This window comes from Schistocerca piceifrons, chromosome 1 (assembly GCF_021461385.2).
Source record: "Schistocerca piceifrons isolate TAMUIC-IGC-003096 chromosome 1, iqSchPice1.1, whole genome shotgun sequence".
NCBI classification, from domain to species: Eukaryota; Metazoa; Arthropoda; class Insecta; order Orthoptera; family Acrididae; genus Schistocerca; species Schistocerca piceifrons.
Genome location: NC_060138.1, coordinates 1,077,346,497 through 1,077,366,006, shown reverse-complemented (window position 1 = coordinate 1,077,366,006; position 19,510 = coordinate 1,077,346,497).

The following is a 19,510-nucleotide window of genomic DNA, read 5'->3' as shown; positions in this document are numbered from 1 at the left end:
CATGTTTCACTTCCATACATGGCTACACTGCATACAAATACTTTCGGAAACGACTGCCTGACACTCTGACACTTAAATCTATACTCGACGTTAACAAATTTCTTTTCTTCAAAAACGCTTTCCTTGCCATTGCCAGTCTACATTTTATATCCCCTCTACTTCGACCATGATCAACTATTTTGCTCCCCAAGTAGCAAAACTCCTTTACTGCTTTAAGTGTCTCACTTCCTTATCTAATTCCGTCATCATCACCCGACTTAATTCGACTACATTCCATTATCCTCGTTTTGCTTTTGTTGATGTTCATCTTATAGCCTCCTTTCAAGACACTGTCCATTTCGTTTAACTGCTCTTCCAAGTCCTTTGCTGTCTCTGACAGAATTACAATGTCATCGGCGAACCTCAAAGTTTTTATTTCTTCGTGATGGATTTTAATACCTACTCCGAATTTTTCTTTTGTTTCCTTTACAGCTTGTCAATATACGGATTGAATAACGTCGGGGAGAGGCTACAACCCTGCCTCACTCCCTTCCCAACCACTGCTTCCCTTTCATATCCCTGGACATAACTGCCATCTGGTTTCTGTACAAATTGTAAATAGCCTTTCGCTCCCTGTATTTGATCCCTGCCACCTTTAGAATTTGAAAGAGAGTGTTCCAGTCAACATTGTCAAAAGCTTTCTCTAAGTCTACAAATGCTAGAAATGTTGGTTTGCCTTTCCTTAATCTATTTTCTAAGATAAGTCGTAGGGTCAGTATTGCCTCACGTGTTCCAATATTTCTACGGAATCCCAACTGATCTTCCCCGAGGTCGGCTTCTACCAGACTTTCCATTCGTCTGTAAAGAATTCGCTTTAGTATTTTGCAGCCGTGACTTATTAAACTGGTAGCTCGGTAATTTTCACATCTGTCAACCCCTGCTTTCTTTGGGATTGGGATTATTACATTCTTCTTGAAGTCTGAGGGTATTTCGCCTGTCTCATACATCTTGCTTACCAAATGGTAGGGTTTTGACAGGACTGGCTCTCCCAAGGCTGCCAGTAGTTCTAATGGAATGTTGTCTACTCTCGGGGGCCTTTTTTCGACTCAGGTATTTCAGTGCTCTGTCAAACTCTTCACGCAGTATCGTATCTCCCATTTCATCTTCATCTACATCCTCTATCATTTTCATAATATTGTCTTCAGGTACATCGCCCTTGTATAGACCCTCTATATACTCCTTCCGCCTTTCTGCTTTCCCTTCTTTGCTTAGAACTGGGTTTCCATCTGAGCTCTTGATATTCATACAAGTGGTTCTCTTTTCTCCAAAGGTCTCTTTAATTTTCCTTTACGCAGTATCTGTCTTACCCCTAGTGAGATAAGCCTGTACACCATGACATTTGTCCTCTAGCCTTCCCTGCTTAGCCATTTTGCACTTCCTGTCGATCTTATTTTTGAGATGTTTATATTCCTTTTTGCCTGCTTCATTTACTGGTTTATTATATATGGCTCGAAAATAAAGACATTAACATCTATGAGTTACCTATGACGCCATTGGTCAAAGCCGAAGGGTTATATCCCATTCTTCACTTGACCCGCATGATGTGCAATACTAATTACTTGCACAATAAACAGCCAAATAAACAAAAAAAAACAAAGAGAAGATGCCAGCTTCCAGCTCCTCTCCTGCACATGCATTAATGTTCCTTTCTCTGCCAATACTCCGGTAATCCTACCATTTACTGCATTAGTTATGTACTGTGTCAAAACTACCGAACCGTAGTTTCGGTAGAGCGCAAATCTGTTACCCATTTCAATAGCCGGCCGAAGTGGCCGCGCGGTTCTGGGCGCTGCAGTTTGGAACCGCGAGACCGCTACGGTCGCAGGTTCGAATTCTGCCTCGAGCATGGATGTGTGTGATGTCCTTAGGTTAGTTAGGTTTAAGTAGTTCTAAGTTCTAGGGGACTAACGACCTCAGAAGTTGAGTCCCATAGTGCTCAGAGCCATTTGAACAATTTTTTATAATTAACTACTCAATTTCTGGACGTTTTCGATTTGATGGTTCAGCGCTTGCTATATTTCAACCATAGGTGCATAAGTTTAATTTAGACGGCTCTGTCCAGCCGACTGTTTTACTTGTACCACATCTGCATTTTACTCCAGAGTACACCTTTCTATCATGTGGTTTTAGCGCTTCAGAGTAAAAATAGGCAAGGCTGAACAGTCAGAACTCAGTCACCAACTCGCCTTAAAGATGGCACTAATGTGATCAGCCGAAATATCTGACGATGCTTCGGGATGATGGAATATTCGATCCACCGGGAAAATTTTAAGAGTAGCATGAGTCCTGCTATGATGATTAGTTTACCACTTGGTAACATCCTGTAGGATACAGCATGTTGTAAAAATAATGAAATCTGGGCTCGCAGGATAGAGCGGATCAGGTTATAGTTGTGGAAAGGGGACAAGATCCGTAATTGTTAGTTGTACAAAACACACAAACTTTATTTTCCTAAAAACACTTCATCACACATGCCCTTAAAAGGATTCAAAAACAATACGACTGAAAGCGCGAACACAAGTAATTAAAATTGCTTTAAGGCCTTACTTAAAATAAATTTTATATAAATACTCGGCTGATGGCCACACACTAGACATAGAAGAACTGAGGCTTAAGGCCTGGATAACAATAATTTCAAAAAGAAAAGAAAATTTAAAAAGGTTTTAACTTGTCTGAGGGCCTTATTTTAAAATTATACCAAACTAAATTAATAGGTGGCTGAAAGCCTCGCACAGTACTTGGGACAAACATCACAATGTAAAAACAACAGAACAATGGTGCTCAGAACTGTTCCAAGGGTTGGACTGAGCAGGTAACTCTAACGTCAGGTTAGGTGAGATAGGCAGTCAAGAATAAGATTAAGTAATCAGATGGCAACCCACCCACGGACAACCTAATCAAATTCCTTCCGCCGATCAACCCCGCGGGCGAAGATACCAGCAGCACTACGTCTTCAAAATTCGCCTAGGCACAATAACAACTCAAAAATACGAACAACGCCAAAGGCTGTCGAACTACACGCGGTACCGGACAGCATCATCACGGCGAGGAAAAGCACACTGCGGAGCACTACGCTAATGATCTCACCGAGGAGACTTACTCGGTGCTCTGTCCCAACCGACCGCCTGCCCACTCCACTACGCATACAGCATTAACATAACTTCTCAGTCGAAATTACACAAGCTAGATGCAGTTCCACGAAAACACTTCCACAAGAACTCGAACAACCGCAAAAGCAATTACTGTGGAACAACAAGGGCGAATGATAATCGATACACACAGAAAACCCGAAGCGGTCGGCGACGAAATATGTACGTCGTCCGATGAGACGACCGTCCGAACGAAAGACCAAGATCGTCCCCACTCAAGTCATGTGTGTCGGCAACGGTCTGGCCGGCCGATGTGACCTAGCGGTTCTAGGCGCTTCAGTTTGGAACCGCGCGACCGCTACAGTCGCAGGTTCGAATCCTGCCGCGGTAATGGATGTGTGTGATATCCCTGGGTTAGTTAGGTTTAAGTAGTTCTAAGTTCTAGGGGACTGATGACCTCCGATGTTAAGTCCCATAGTGCTCAGAGCCATTTGACCCATTTTAGCAGCTGTCGGACGAGTCTTGGCTTTCCGGAGCTCCCTGCAGCTCCATCCCGACTCAACTCCATGTCCGTTCGGAACTCGGAGACACGGGGACCCGAGTACACTGGCTGGGGCCCAACCATGCAGAGGTAACACAATTTGCCCATTGTCCACCCGACGTATCTGCACAAGGAAGGAACCGACTCACGTCCGGCACGGTGACCAACTGACGAGGCCCAGGAACGGTCAAAAGACCAAATACACGTCGCCCGATGAGACGACCGACCGAACGACCAACCAACGGTCGTCCCCGCTCCAGTCTCCTTACGTCGGACAGTATACGTGTGTCGCCAACGGTCGGCCAGTACTGACTGTCCGGAGGTCACTGGCGCTGCGTCCCGATTGAACTCTGACAGACGACGACCCGGAAATACTAGTGGTCACTCCAAAGACAGTGCGATAGTGCACTTACCGATAAGCGCTACTGCTGCCACTCACGGGCAAGCAAACCAGAAACTTAGTGACGTCAGTAACTCGAATAAGAAACGAGGCGACAGTACCGTAAAGACAAGATAACAAACAATAAACAGCACGAACACGAGCCGTGAACGGGTCAAATACATACATCTTATGCAACTGAGACGCCTGTTTAACCATGACAGAAAACGAAGCTCCCAGAAGGGGAGGAGAGAACGGAATGAAACTTCATGAGTTGAGAGGGTACGTGATATTATTTCAGTGGTTATATAATCAAATTTACAGAGAATCTGGCAATGTTAAGCCACGTATAAGAACGGCACTGCATCCCTTCTTTCCGGTACGTATGCACTGATCTGACTGAGGATGGTGTCGTAAGGCGGTTGTGTCTTTTCTTGTGACTAGCAGGCACGCAACTGTTGCAACACGACTTTGATGCTCTGCATACTGGCACTGCGGCAGTAGTTGATGTCCGAATTGATCCCACACGTGCTCTATTGAGGACAGGTCTGGAGTTTTGTTGCCCATGAGAGCACGTCAAAATCACGCCCTGTATAGATGAGCATTGTCCTATTGGAAAATGACAGCACAATGTTGTCACGTGAGAGGTAACACGCTGGATATCCGTCACGTACCGCTGTTGCGTCAGTGTTCCCTCAGCCACAATCAGTCGCGACTCGAAGTCTTACCTGACTGCTCCCCACACCACGACACTGAGAATAAGACCAGCGAACCTCTCTAAAATAATTGGAAGAAGGAAATCTCTCCCTAGTTCGCCGCTATAATCCCCGATGATAGTGATCTGGGGCAGTGAAGAATGGGCATTCATTACTTACTAGAAGTCGGTGGCATCCGCGATCATGCCACCACTCCAAATGCAGCGGTGTGAATAGCGCCTACGTACTGGGTGATAATTCACTAGTCGGCTGCTACTAGTCTCCGACCAACGGAATGGTAGGCGCAAATGTGAAGAGTTATGATGTGCTTGGTTCAGAATACAGTGATCAACACTTGAGGTGGTCAGACTTTGTCGACGAGAATGTTGACTACGAATATCCCTGCCTTCACGTTCCCATGCAGTCCAGCATCGAGCCACTGTCACATCGGAATGCTAAACAAATCTGGTTATAAGCGATTCGACGAGTCAGTCAAATGGCGACCCACAATGAGGCCTCTTCCAAACTCTACCAGCTACTGATAACGCTGCATCACACAGGTACACAGGAACTCTGCATCCTTCACAATGATCACGCAGCATCTGACGCTGGTCATGTCCGTTACATACCCCATCATGCTTGGTAAAAACACTAAAAACAAAAAACAGCAATGAACTTCGATGGGCGTCCTGCTTGTCGTAGACGATTGAAACACTGATCATTGACATACATCCCTAAGGTGTGTATGTTGCAATACACCACTTCAATAAAGTCTGTACAATGATGTGTCCACTGACAGATGTTCGTCATTATTCTCATGTAAATGTCATTGAAGGGAACGTTCTCTTTAGTAAAACATGACTATTTTTACTTGTCTGATTGTCTTGAAGCTGGCCTCATTGTCTTCTTATCAGGAGTATGACTATGGTCATACGTCTTGAATGCGAGAAGAGTATATGCATTATAGTAAGGTTGAAAAATTATATTCATGCTAAGAATCTTAGACTACAAAATATAGAGGAGAAGAACTGTATATTGTAAGAAACATAACATAAAACATGTAAGGACTTAAATAATGTGCAGGTTTATGAATATTGCTAAGAAAAAGTTCCACCTATCATCCAAAGAAAAGTCTCAACAATACCAATATGAAATTTACTACAATAAGACCCCAACATTACGTCTGACTAGGCCCTGACGTGCCAAAATCAGTAGAGGTTATTCTAGCTGAAACGGCACTATACTTATGAGATCGTCCCAAAGGAATACAGTGAGTCGCTACCAAATTATATGTCTCACTCAACGAACCGACCACATCAAGGTGAAACTCCTTGAAAACCTAGTATCGGAGAACATGTATCGTCAAAGAAATGATGGAAGGGTAAACAGTTGACAGCTATCTAGGTATTCAAAACCAAACTAACCGAGGTTTTCCGTACAAGAGAACAATTGTACTTTGAACTGTATTCAACCTGAAAAGGAATAACTGTTTTTTTTTTTCATATACACTGCTGGCCACCGTAAATGCAACACCCTGAAGGAAGCATCCGAATCAAGTGAAATTTACACCATGGGTTTGCAGCGATGAGATATGCAACTGATTAGAATTTCAGCGCAGACGCACATCACACGCGCCTGTGGCGCCACCTCATAGCGCCATTTAAGGCTTGGCGATTTCGACGAGTGTACGTTCGGCACGTGTGTTTACCTTGTGGTTGTTTCACAAGACGATCCGTTATACCTCGTAGACAACATCGAACATCGTTTGATCAAGTATCCGAGTTCGACAGAGGAAGGATAGTGGCTTACCGAGATTGTGGATTATCATACAGAGAAATCGCTAGTCGTGTTGGACGAAACCAAACAACTGTAATGCAGATATGTGACCGTTGGATGCAGGAGGGTACGACGGACCGACGTGGTCGATCGCATTCACCTTGGTGCACCACTGCACGTGCTGATAGGCAAATTGTGCGCATGGCAGTGACGGATCGCTCAGTGACATCCCGAACCATAGCACAGCACATTGCGTCTGTAACGCATCATCCAGTGTCTGCGCGTACCATTCGACGCCGTTTACAGCAGAGTGGTCTGTCCGCAAGACATCCATTGCTTCGTCTACCATTGACGCAGAACCACAGACGTCTCCGTCGCCAATGCTGTGATGACAGACGGATGTGGACGGCAGAACGACGTTGTCTTTACTGACGAGGCACGCTTCTGTCTGCAGCACCACGATGGTCGGATTCGAGTGTGGAGACACCGTGGAGAGAGGATGCTGGACAGCTGCATTATGCACCGCCACACTGGTCTTGCACCGGGTATTATGGTATGGGGCGGTATTGGATATTACTCTCGCACGCCTCTAGTACGCATTGCCGGTACTTTAAATATCCGGCGCTACATATCCGAGGTGCTGGAGCCAGTTGTCCTTCCTTACCTTCAGGACTCGGCCACAGCCATATTTCAACAGGATAATGCGCGACCACACGTGGCACGCATTGTCCAAAGGTTCTTCGTCAATAACCAGATTGAAGTGCTTCCCTGGCCGGCTCGCTCTCCGGATCTTTCGCCGATAGAAAACATGTGGTCCATGGTTGCTCAACGAGTGACCCAGATTACATCCCCAGCTGCCACACCAGATGATCTTTGACAACGTGTGGAAGCTGCTTGGGCTGCTGTACCCCAGGAACACATCCAACGTCTCTTTGACTCAATGCCGAGACGTGTGGCAGCGGTGATCTCCAACAATGGCGGCTACTCTGGCTACTGATTCTGGCAGCAAACACATGTCACAGACGTCTGTAAACGTAATCACTTGGTCAACATGTTATCTACAAAATAAATTTTGTTGTGCTACCTCTTGTCTTTCTTGGTGTTGCATTTACGGTGGCCAGCAGTGTGAGTACTAGCTTCTATCACTATAAAAATCTTTGGTTTAAATCATTGAAACAATAACGACGTTGATTTCTAGATACAACAATAAACACAAGAGATAAGAATTTTCATTATACACTACTGGCCATTAAAACTGCTACACCACGAAGATGACGTGTTTCAGACGCGACATTTAACCAACAGGAAGAAGATGATGTGATACGGAAATGATCGGCTTTTCAGAGCATTCACAAAAGGATGGCGCCGGTGGCGACACCCACAACATGCTGACATGAGGAGAGTTTCCAACCGATTTCTCAAACACAAACGGCAGTTGACTGGCGTTGCCTGGTGAAACTTTGTTGTGATGCCTCTTGTAAGGAGGAGAAATGCTTACCATCACGTTCCCTACTTTGATAAAGGTCGGATTGTAGCCTATCACGATTGCGGTTTGTCGTATCGCGACATTGCTGCTCGCGTTGGTCGAGATCCAATGGCTGTTAGCAGGATATGGAATCGGTGGGTTCAGGAGGATAATACGGAACGCCGTGCTGGATCCTACCGGCCTCGAATCACTAGGAGTCGAGGTGACAGGCATCTTATCCGCATGGCTGTAACGGATCGTGCAGCTGCGTCTCGATCCCTGAGTCAACAGATGGGGACCTTGGCAAGGCAACAGCCATCTGCACGAACGGTTCGACGACGTTTGCAGCAGCATGGACTATCAGCTCGGAGAGCTGAGGTTAATCTTGACGCTGCATCACAGACAGGAGCACCTGCGATGGTGTACTCAACGACGAACTTGGGTGCACGAATGGCAAAACGTCATTTTTTTTTTTCAGATGAATCCAGGTTCGGTTTACAGCATCATGAGGGTCGCGTCCGTGTTTGGCGACATTGCGGTAAACGCACAATAGAAGCGTGTATTCGTCATCGCCATTCTGGCATATCACCCGGCGTGATGGAATGTGGTGCCATTGGCTACACGTTTCGGTCACCTCTTGTTCGCATTGACGGCACTTTGAACAGTAGACGTTACATTTCAGATGTGTTACGAGCCGTGGCTCTACCCTTCATTCGATCCCTGCGAAAACCTACATTTCAGCAGGATAATGCACGACCGCATGTTGCAGGTCCTGTACGGGCCTTTCTGGATACAGAAAATGTTCGATTGCTGCCCTGGCCAGCGCATTCTCCAGATCTCTCACCAATTGAAAACGTCTGGTCAGTGGTGACCGAGCAACTGGCTCATCACAATACGCCAGTCACTACTCTTGATGAACAGTGGTATCGTGTTGAAGCTGCATGGGCAGCTGTACCTGTACACGCCATCCAGGCTCTGTTTGACTCAATGCCCAGGCATATCAAGGCCGTTATTACGGCCAGAGGTGATTATTCTGGGTACTGATTTCTCAGGATCTATGCACCCAAATTGCGTGAAAATGTAATCACATGTCAGTTCTAGTGTAATAATTTGTCCAATTAATACCCGTTTATCATCTGCATTTCTTCTTGGTGTAGCAATTTTAATGGCCAGTAGTGTAAATAACCAGTATATTATCAGTCAACCTTTAGTTCCAATTAGGTCACGGCTTTTACACGTTTTGCTAACATGCATTCGCTACTCGAAGTCCACATTACGTTGTAGCTCAGACAAAATAAGAGTGTTACATGTTGTAGCACAGACCAAATTAAACTTCAATTTCACGTGATGGCGAGCTATGTCCAAGTCTATTTAACAAACGCTACTGAAATGTGAAGGTGCAGCTTACTACTTGTGGCTGTGCATGCTGCAGGTTCTTAAGTTGTACTCGTAGCCAGCTACATGCCTCTTGCAGCTCCCAGAGCGCCATGATCCACAATGCAACTGGCCTCTTATTACACAATTAGTCAGAGCAAACCTCTTCTTCCATAAGAAACAACTTAGCGGCAGTTTTTATAAAATAGTAGCACCATCCAGCAGTCTTCAGAGGCTAATTTACCAGTGCTAAAGTTTCACCACGCAAACACCATACACGTGTACTGTGCTCACTCTACTACTGACTACTTGCAATTCGACAATCTTTCTTCGAGAACCTAGCTTCTCAAAACGTGAGGGAAACCGAGGTTCAGATTAATAAGCGGGAATTCCTTTAACAATTATTACTTGTTTCTAAATCAATGAAAGTTTCCAAAACACAATACAGGATTTTACAATCTTTTTAACGCTCTAGGCTTTTTTACAAAGTAAGCAGATATTTAATTATTTCTCCATTTTTTGGGGGAGTCGTCAGTCTTCTGACAGGTTTGATGAGGCCCGCCACGAATTCCTCTCCTGTACCAAATTCTTCATCTCAGAGTAACATTTACAACGTACGTCCTCAATTATTTCCTAGATGTATTCCTATCTCTGTCGTCCTCTACAGTTTTTTCCCTCTACAACTCCCTCTAATACCATGGGTGTTGGGGTTGGGTTATTTGGGAGAGGAGACCAAACTGCGAGGTCATCGGTTTCATCGGATTAGAGAAGGATCAGGAAGGAAGTCGGCCGTGCCCTTTCGAAGGAACCATCCTGGCATTTGTCTAAAGCGATTTAGGGAAATCACAGAAAACCTAAAACAGAATGGCCGGACGCGGGATTGAACCGTCGTCCTCCCGAATGCGAGTCCAGTGTGACCATGGATGTCATTCCCTGAAATCTTAACAGATGTCCTATCATTCTGTCCATTCCTTCTCCTTGTGAGTGTTTTCCACATATTTCTTTCCTCTTCGATTCTACGCAGAACCTTCTTATTCCTTACCTTATCAGCACACCTCATTTTCAACATTCCTCTGTAGCACCACACCTCAAATGCTTCGAATCTCTTCTGTTCCGGTTTTCCCACAGACCATGTTTCACTACTATACAACGCTGTACTCCAGAAGTACATTCTCGGGAATTTCTTCCTTAAATTAAGACCTATGTTTGATACTAGTAAACTGCTTTTGGCCAGGAATGTCCTTTTTGCCAGTGCTAGTCTGCTTTTAATGTCCTCCTTGCTCCGTCCGTCACCGGTTATTTTGCTGCCTAGATAGCAGAATTCCTTAATTTCCGCTACTTCATGACCATCAATTTTCTCGCTGAATCTTCCTGGCAGATTGAAACTGTGTACCAGACCGAGACTCGAACTCGGAAACTTTGCCTTTCGCGGCCAAGAAGTTAGACTGTGAGGACGGGGCGTGAGTTGGTACGCCGGCACGGTAGCTCAACGAACTACAACGAATAAAATGAGATTAATAATTAAAAAAAAATTGGTATAGCACTTGCCCGCGAAAGGCAAAGGTCCCGAGTTCGAGTCTCGGTCCTGCAAACAGTTTTAATCTGCCGGGAAGTTTCATATCAGTGCACACTCCGCTGCAAAGTAGTAAAAAAAAACCTGAGTGAATGGATCAATAACGAACTTCAATGGGCGTCAGGGGACATCCACCACGAACAATTGCAACGAACTACAACGAATAAAATGAGATTAATAATTTAAAAAAAAATTGGTATAGCACTTGCACGCGAAAGGCAAAGGTCCCGAGTTCGAGTCTCGGATCTGCAAACAGTTTTAATCTGTCGGGAAGTTTCATATCAGTGCACACTCCGCTGCAGAGTGAAAATCTCATTCTGGAATTTTCTCGCTGTTCTCATTTGTGCTATTTCTTATTACTTTGCTCTTTCTTCGATTTTTTCTCAATCCATATTCAGTACACATTAGGTTGTTCATTTCATTCAGAAGATCGTGTAATTCTTCTTCACTTTCACTCAGGATAGCAATGTCATCAGCGAGTAGTATCATTGATACCGTTTACCCTTGAATTTTAATTCCACTCCTGAACCTTCCTTTTATGCCCATCATTGCTTCTTTGATGTAGAGGCTGAACACTAGGGGCGAAAGACTATATCCCTGTCTTACACCCTCTTTAATCCGAGCAGTTCGCTCTCGGTCGTCCACTCTTATTATTCCCTCTTGGTTCTTGTACATATTGTGTATTACCCGTCTTACCCTATAGCTTACCCCTATTTTTCTCAGAATTTTGAACATCTTGCAGCATTTTACATTGTCGAACGCTTTTTCCAGGTCGACAAATGCTATGACTGTCTCTTGTTTTTTCTTTATTCTTGCTTCGGTTATCAACTGCAACGTCAGAATTGCCTCTCTGGTGCCTTTACCTTTCCTAAAGCCAAGCTGATCATCATCGAACACGTTCTCAGTTTTCTTTTCCATTCTTCTATATATCATTCTTGTATGTATCTTTGATTCATGAGCCGATTCTGCGATAATTCTCGCACTTTTCAGCTCTTGCAGTCACCGGAACTGTGGGGATGATATTCTTTCGAATGTCAGATGATACATCGTCAGACTCGTACATTCTACACACCAACGTGAGTAATAGTTTTCTTGCCCCTTCCCCCCAATGATTATAAAAATTCTGATGGAATGTTGTCAGTCCCTTCTGCCTTATTTGATCGTAAGCCCTCCGAAGCTCTCTTAAACTGTGTTTCTTATACTGAATCCACTATCTCTTCTAAACCGACTTCTGTTTCTTCTTCTATCACATCAGACAAATCTTCCCCCTCATAGAGGCTATCAATGCATTCTTTCCACCTATCCGCTCTCTCCTCTGCATTTAACAGTGGAAATCCCGTTGCTCTCTTAGTGTTACCACCCTTGCTATTAATGTCACCGAAGGTTGTTTTTGACTTTCCTGTAAGCTGAGTCAGTCCTTCCGACAATCATTTCTTTTACGATTTTTCATGCAGCCATTTCTCCTTAGCTTCCCTGCACTTCCTCTTTATTTCATTGAATTTCCATGAACATTTTTGTACTTCCTCCTTTTATTAATCAACTGAAGTATTTCTCCTGCTAACTATGGTTTCTTCATAGTTACCTTCTTTGTACCTATGTTCTTTTTTCGAACTTCTGTGGTGGCCCTTTTTAGAGATGTTCGTTCCTCTTCAACTGTATTGCCTACTGAGCTAATTCTTATTGTTGTATCTATAGCCTTAGAGAGCTTCAAGCGTATCTCGTCATTCCTTAGTACTTCCGCATCCCACTTCTTTGCGTATTGATTCCTCGTGGCTAATGTCTTAAACGTCAGTCTACTCTTCATCACTACTATATTGTGATCTGAGTCTATATCTGCTCCTGGGTACGCCTTACAATCCAGTATCTGATTTCGGAATCTCTGTCTGACCATGATGTAATCTTATCTGAATTATTCCTCTATCACCTGCCCTTTTCCAAGTATACCTCCTTCTCTTGTGATTCTTGAACAATGACTTCGCTTTTACTATTTGAAATTTATTACAGAACTGAATTAGTCTTTTTCCTCTCTCATTCTTGTCCCAAGTCCATATTATCCGGTAAACTTTTCTACTCCTCCTTCCCCTACAACTGATTTTCATCTCCCTTTATGTCCTGTACTGACCTTTCAATATCCTCATATAGTTTCTCTCTCTTCATCAGCTTGCGGCGTCGGCATCCATATTCGAACTATCGTTGTCGCTGTTGGTTTGCTGTCGATTCTGATCAGAACGACCCTATCTCTGAACTGTTCAAAGTAACACTCTTTGCCCTACCTTCCTATTCGTACCAAATCCTACTCCCTTTATACTATTTCCTGCTGCTGTTCATACTACCTTATACTCATCTGACTAGAAATCCTTGTCTTCTTTCCCTTTCACTTCACTGACGCCTACTATGTCTGTACTGAGCCTTTGCATTTTCCTTTTCAGATTTTCTAGCTTCCCTACCTAATTCAAGCTTCTGACATTCCACATCCCGACTCGTAGAACATTACCCTTTCGTTCTTTCCTCCCCCTTGGCAGTCCCCTCCCAGATATACGAATGGGGGACTATTCCGGAATCTTTTGCCAATGGAGAGATCATCATGACACTTTTTCAATTTTAGACCAGATGTCCTGTGGATACACGTCACCTGCCTTTATTGCAGTGGTTTCCATTGCCTTCTGCACCCTTATGATAATTGCTGATTCTTCTGCCTTTAGGGGCAGTTTCCCACCCCTAGGACAGGAGAGTGCCTTGAACCTCTGTCCGCGCCTCCGCCTTCTCTGACAAGGCGGCAGAATGAGGGTGACTTTTTATGCAGGAAGTATTCGGCCGCCAATGCTGATAATTAATTAAAATTTAAAGCGCCGGGCGGTTTCGAACCTGCGACCGAGAACTTTTTGGTAATTAATCAAAGACGTTACCGCTTTTTTTTTCATGTTCATTTTTGTTCGGCATCGTTCTATGTGTTTGGTCTGGGCGGACGTAATAGGACATCCGTTCGTGTTGATCGGTGTTTCCTTTACTCTATTTTTTATTACAGACGGCTACCGCCTCTCTGACCAAACACGCTGAGCTACCGTGTCGGCATGTGTAACTTGGGTTGATGGTCATTTCCGCCATAAGATGGCAGCACAACACGGTGGTTCATAACCCAGTGCCCTCGCTTCCTCCAATTTTACAACCGAATTGTGCCATTGCAACCGCTAGATGCCATGACCGTCTACATTAGGCGTGTCTCATACAACGCCACTTTCAGTGCCAGGGACCACTGCTTCAGCGGTGCCAAATGATATTTTTCGAAGTTATGATGTATAAAGCCAAACAAACTACCTGATCGATAATCGCTAATACAGTTAATGAAGATATTGTTTAGTATTGTAATGATATCTGCATTTACAAGTAGAAAAATTCGTATAATATAGGTTCTCTCTCTGCATTTACAAGTAGAAAAATTCGTATAATATAGGTTCTCTAAAATTCATTACTCCACCCGTAACTGTTTATAAACAGTTGCGAGTGGAGTAATGAATTTTAGAGAACCTATATTATACGAATTTTTCTACTTGTAAATGCAATTACCAACACCCACTGGTATATAAGGTATCAGAATGTGCACGAAGTTTGATTATGTCACGACATTTTCGACGTTCTATTGACATCCGACTGCGAACATGTCTTCTGGGTGCTTCTTGCTTTCTGTCAGGCAGTGTAATTCCAGTTTAGTGGAAAAAATGGTTATCACCCTCCCTCTCACTACATGCTCACAATTATAAGTTAACCCACCACGAGGTGCTCTTCATTAATGGAAGGAAATGGCATTATTCTCAATGCACTTCAAGGACGTTTTCCCTTCTAATTTTTGCATCTTTTTTGAGTTATCGTTGCTCCTTAATTCGATCGTATCAAAAAGCTCTAGTTACGAATACGAAATTCTCCTCTCGCAGAAGTACATTACGTATCCTGGTTGATGTAACCATAGTGGGGAACGTTCTTCGCTACCTAGTGTCACAGTGCACACTAGTTGTTTCTCGGTTCCCCTTCGACCTCGTCCCTCGCGTTAGGCGCCCGCTGCGAGGTAAGCGTTCTATTTTTCCTGCTCATTCTTCGCGATGTACTCGCGCGCGGGCCGTATTCAGTGCGAGAGCGAGCGACACCTATTTTCCCCGGCACGTTCCAATTTAAAGTTTCTGCTTTTGTTGAGCGGCGCCGCTCATCCAGTGTCGGGCATTCAGGACTGGCGGACGACCTCGTGCGTCTGCCGCTGGCAGCCCACCCGGCTGTGCTGGGGCTGTTTTGTGGGGCCGACATCGCCCCCCCCCCCACCCCCCTCCCCCCCTACCACGTCACCAGCGACTTCTGCGCCCGCGCTGAGTGCTTGTTAGCGGACGAGCCCGCGATGCGCCGCGCCGCGCCGCTCGACGCCAACTTGTTCGCCACAAACGAAACGCGGGCGCTCCGGGCTGGTGTAGGCTACACGCAGATGCCATTAGCGTAATCTGCGCGCCCGCTTAAGTGTGTCTCCGGGCTGCAAGGTCGTCCCGGCGGCGAAAAGCGGGGTGCCGCCTGCTTCCGCTCCCACGGGCAGCGATAACTTTGCCAATATCGCTGTCCGGAGCCACACCGCAGAAAAAGAGCCACGCGACCGGACGTAAGACGGCCGTACAGCAAGAAACTACGAAATTGTTATACATTGCCAGTTTACGACACTTTTTGTTGTTCGTTGTTACTTCCAACTCATCGCCACACAGGGGCGAGGCTGAGCTGTCAGTGATTGCCGTACTTCAGCCAAACAATTTTAAATACACTAACGGAAAAAGAAATCGCGACATAAAGAAGGAATTGTGCGATATAAACGAAAGTTGGTAGGCAATTTCTACATCGGAAAGATGATGTCTATTAAAATTTCGCGCCACTCGCATAAGAGGATGCAAATCAGGTTCGTTTTAAAGTCACTCTGTAACAGTCGGGAGCGTTAGTTACCTCTGAGAGTGAACGTGATGAGTTGATGTTCGTCAAAAATGCCTTTAAGGGGGCAGGGACGCAATTACTGATTCCTCAGTCAGTTTCTACATCTACCTCTGTGGCGGAGGGTACCTTGACTAACTCTATAAGTTCTCCCTTCTATTCCAGTCTCGTATTGTTTGTGGAAAGATAGGTTGTCGGTATGCCTCTGGGTGGGCTCTCATCTCTCTGATTTTATCCTCATGGTCTCTTCGCGAGATATACATAGGAGGGAGCAATATACTGCTTGACTCCACGGTGAAGGTATGTTCTCGAAACTTCAACGAAAGCCCGTACCGAGCTACTGAGCGTCTCTCTTGCAGAGCCTTCCACTGGAGTTTATCTATCCTTTCCGTAACGCTTTCCCGATTACTAAATGATCCTGTAACGAAGCGCGCTGCTCTCCGTTGGATCTTCTCTATCTCTTCTATCTACCCTATCTGGTACGGATCCCACACCGGTGAGCAGTATTCAAGCAGTGGGCGAACAAGTATACTGTAACCTACTTCCTTGCGGTTCTAGGCGCTCAGTCCGGAACCGCGCGACTGCTACGGTCGCAGGTTCGAATCCTGCCTCGGGCATGGATGTGTGTGATGTCCTTAGGTTAGTTAGGTTTAAGTAGTTCTAAGTTCTAAGGGACTGATGACCACAGATGTAAAGTCCCATAGTGCTCAGAGCCATTTGAACCATTTTTGTAACCTACTTCCTTTGTTTTCGGACTGCATTTCCTTAGGATTCTTCCAATGAAACTCAATCTGGCATCTGATTTTTTTTTTTTTTTTTTTTTGGTCATCAGTCTACTGACTGGTTTGATGCGGAGCGCCACGAATTCCTTTCCTGTGCTAACCTCTTCATCTCAGAGTAGCACTTGCAACCTACGTCCTCAATTATTTGCTTCACGTATTCCAATCTCTGTCTTCCTCTATAGTTTTTGCCCTCTACAACTCCCTCTAGTACCATGGAAGTCATTCCCTCATGTATTAGCAGATGTCCTATCATCCTGTCCCTTCTCCTTATCAGTGTTTTCCACATATTCCTTTCCTCTCCGATTATGCGTAGAACCTCCTCATACCTTACCATATCAGTCCACCTAATTTTCAACATTCGTCTATAGCACCACATCTCAAATGCTTCGATTCTCTTCTGTCCCGGTTTTCCCACAGTCCGTGTTTCACTACCATACAATGCTGTACTCCAGACGTACATCCTCAGAAATTTCTTCCTCAAATTAAGGCCGGTATTTGATATTAGTAGACTTCTCTTGGCCAGAAATGCCTTTTTTGGTATAGCGAGTCTGCTTTTAATGTCCTCGTTGCTCCGTCCGTCATTGGTTATTTTACTGCCTAGGCAGCAGAATTCCTTAACTTCATTGACTTCGTGACCATCAATCCTGATGTTAAGTTTCTCGCTGTTCTCATTTCTACTACTTCTCATTACCTTCGTCTTTCTCCGATTTACTCTCAAACCATACTGTGTACTCATTAGACTCTTCATTCCGTTCAGCAGATCATTTAATTTTTCTTCACTTTCACTCAGGATAGCAATGTCATCAGCGAATCGTATCATTGATATCCTGTCACCTTGTATTTTAATTCCACTCCTGAACCTTTCTTTTATTTCCATCATTGCTTCCTCGATGTACAGATTGAAGAGTAGGGGCGAAAGACTACAGCCTTGTCTTACACCCTTCTTAGTACGAGTACTTCGTTCTTGATCGTCCACTCTTATTATTCCCTCTTGGTTGTTGTACATATTGTATATGACCCGTCTCTCCCTATAGCTTACCCCTACATTTTCAGAATCTCGAACAGCTTGCACCATTTTATATTGTCGAACGCTTTTTCCAGGTCGACAAATCCTATGAAAGTGTCTTGATTTTTCTTTAGCCTTGCTTCCATTATTAGCCGTAACGTCAGAATTGCTTCTCTCGTTCCTTTACTTTTCCTAAAGCCAAACTGATCGTCACCTAGCGCATTCTCAATTTTCTTTTCCATTCTTCTGTATATTATTCTTGTAAGCAGCTTCGATGCATGAGCTGTTAAGCTGATTGTGCGATAATTCTCGCACTTGTCAGCTCTTGCTGTCTTCGGAATTGTGTGGATGATGCTTTTCCGAAAGTCAGATGGTATATCGCTAGACTCATATATTCTACACACCAATGCGAATAGTCGTTTTGTTGCCACTTCCCCCAATGATTTTAGAAACTCTGATGGAATGTTATCTATCCCTTCTGCCTTAATTTGACCGTAAGCCCACCAAAGTCTTTTAAATTCCGATTCTAATACTGGATCCCCTATCTCTTCTAAATCGAATCCTGTTTCTTCTTCTATCACATCAGACAAATCTTCACCCTCATAGAGGCTTTCAATGTATTCTTCCCACCTATCTGCTCTCTCCTCTGCATTTAACGTTGGAATTCCCGTTGCGCTCCTAATGTTACCACCGTTGCTTTTAATGTCACCAAAGGTTGTTTTCATTTTCCTGTATGCTGAGTCTGTCCTTCCGACAATCATATCTTTTTCGATGTCTTCACATTTTTCCTGCAGCCATTTCGTCTTAGCTTCACTGCACTTCCTATTTATTTCATTCCTCAGCGACTTGTATTTCTGTATTCCTGATTTTCCCGGAACATGTTTGTACTTCCTCCTTTCATCAATCAACTGAAGTATTTCTTCTGTTACCCATGGTTTCTTCGCAGCTACCTTCTTTGTACCTATGTTTTCCTTCCCAACTTCTGTGATGGCCCTTTTTAGAGATGTCCATTTCTCTTCAACTGTATTGCCTACTGTGCTATTCCTTATTTCTGTATCTATAGCATTAGAGAACTTCAAACGTATCTCGTCATTCCTTAGTACTTCCGTATCCCATTTCTTTGCGTACTGATTCTTCCTGACTAATGTCTTGAACTTCAGCCTACTCTTCATCACTACTATATTGTGATCTGAGTCTATATCTGCTACTGGGTACGCCTTACAATCCAGTGTCTGATTTCGAAATCTCTGTCTGACCATGATGTAATCTAATTGAAATCTTCCCTTGTCTCCCGGCCTTTTCCAAGTATACCTCTTCCTCTTGTGATTCTTGAACAGGGTATTCGCTATTACTAGCTGAAACTTGTTACAGAACTCAATTAGTCTTTCTCCTCTTTCATTCCTTGTCCCAAGACCATATTCTCCTGTAACCTTTTCTTCTACTCCTTCCCCTACAACTGCATTCCAGTCGCCCATGACTATTAGATTTTCGTCCCCCTTTACATACTGCATTACCCTTTCAATATCCTCATACACTTTCTCTATCTGTTCATCTTCAGCTTGCGACGTCGGCATGTATACCTGAACTATCGTTGTCGGTGTTGGTCTGCTGTCGATTCTGATTAGAACAACTCGGTCACTGAACTGTTCACAGTAACACACCCTCTGCCCTACTTTCCTATTCGTAACGAATGCTACACCTGTTATACCATTTTCTGCTGCTGTTGATATTACCCGATACTCATCTGACCAGAAATCCTTGTCTTCCTTCCACTTCACTTCATTGACCCCTACTATATCTAGATTGAGCCTTTGCATTTCCCTTTTCAGATTTTCTAGTTT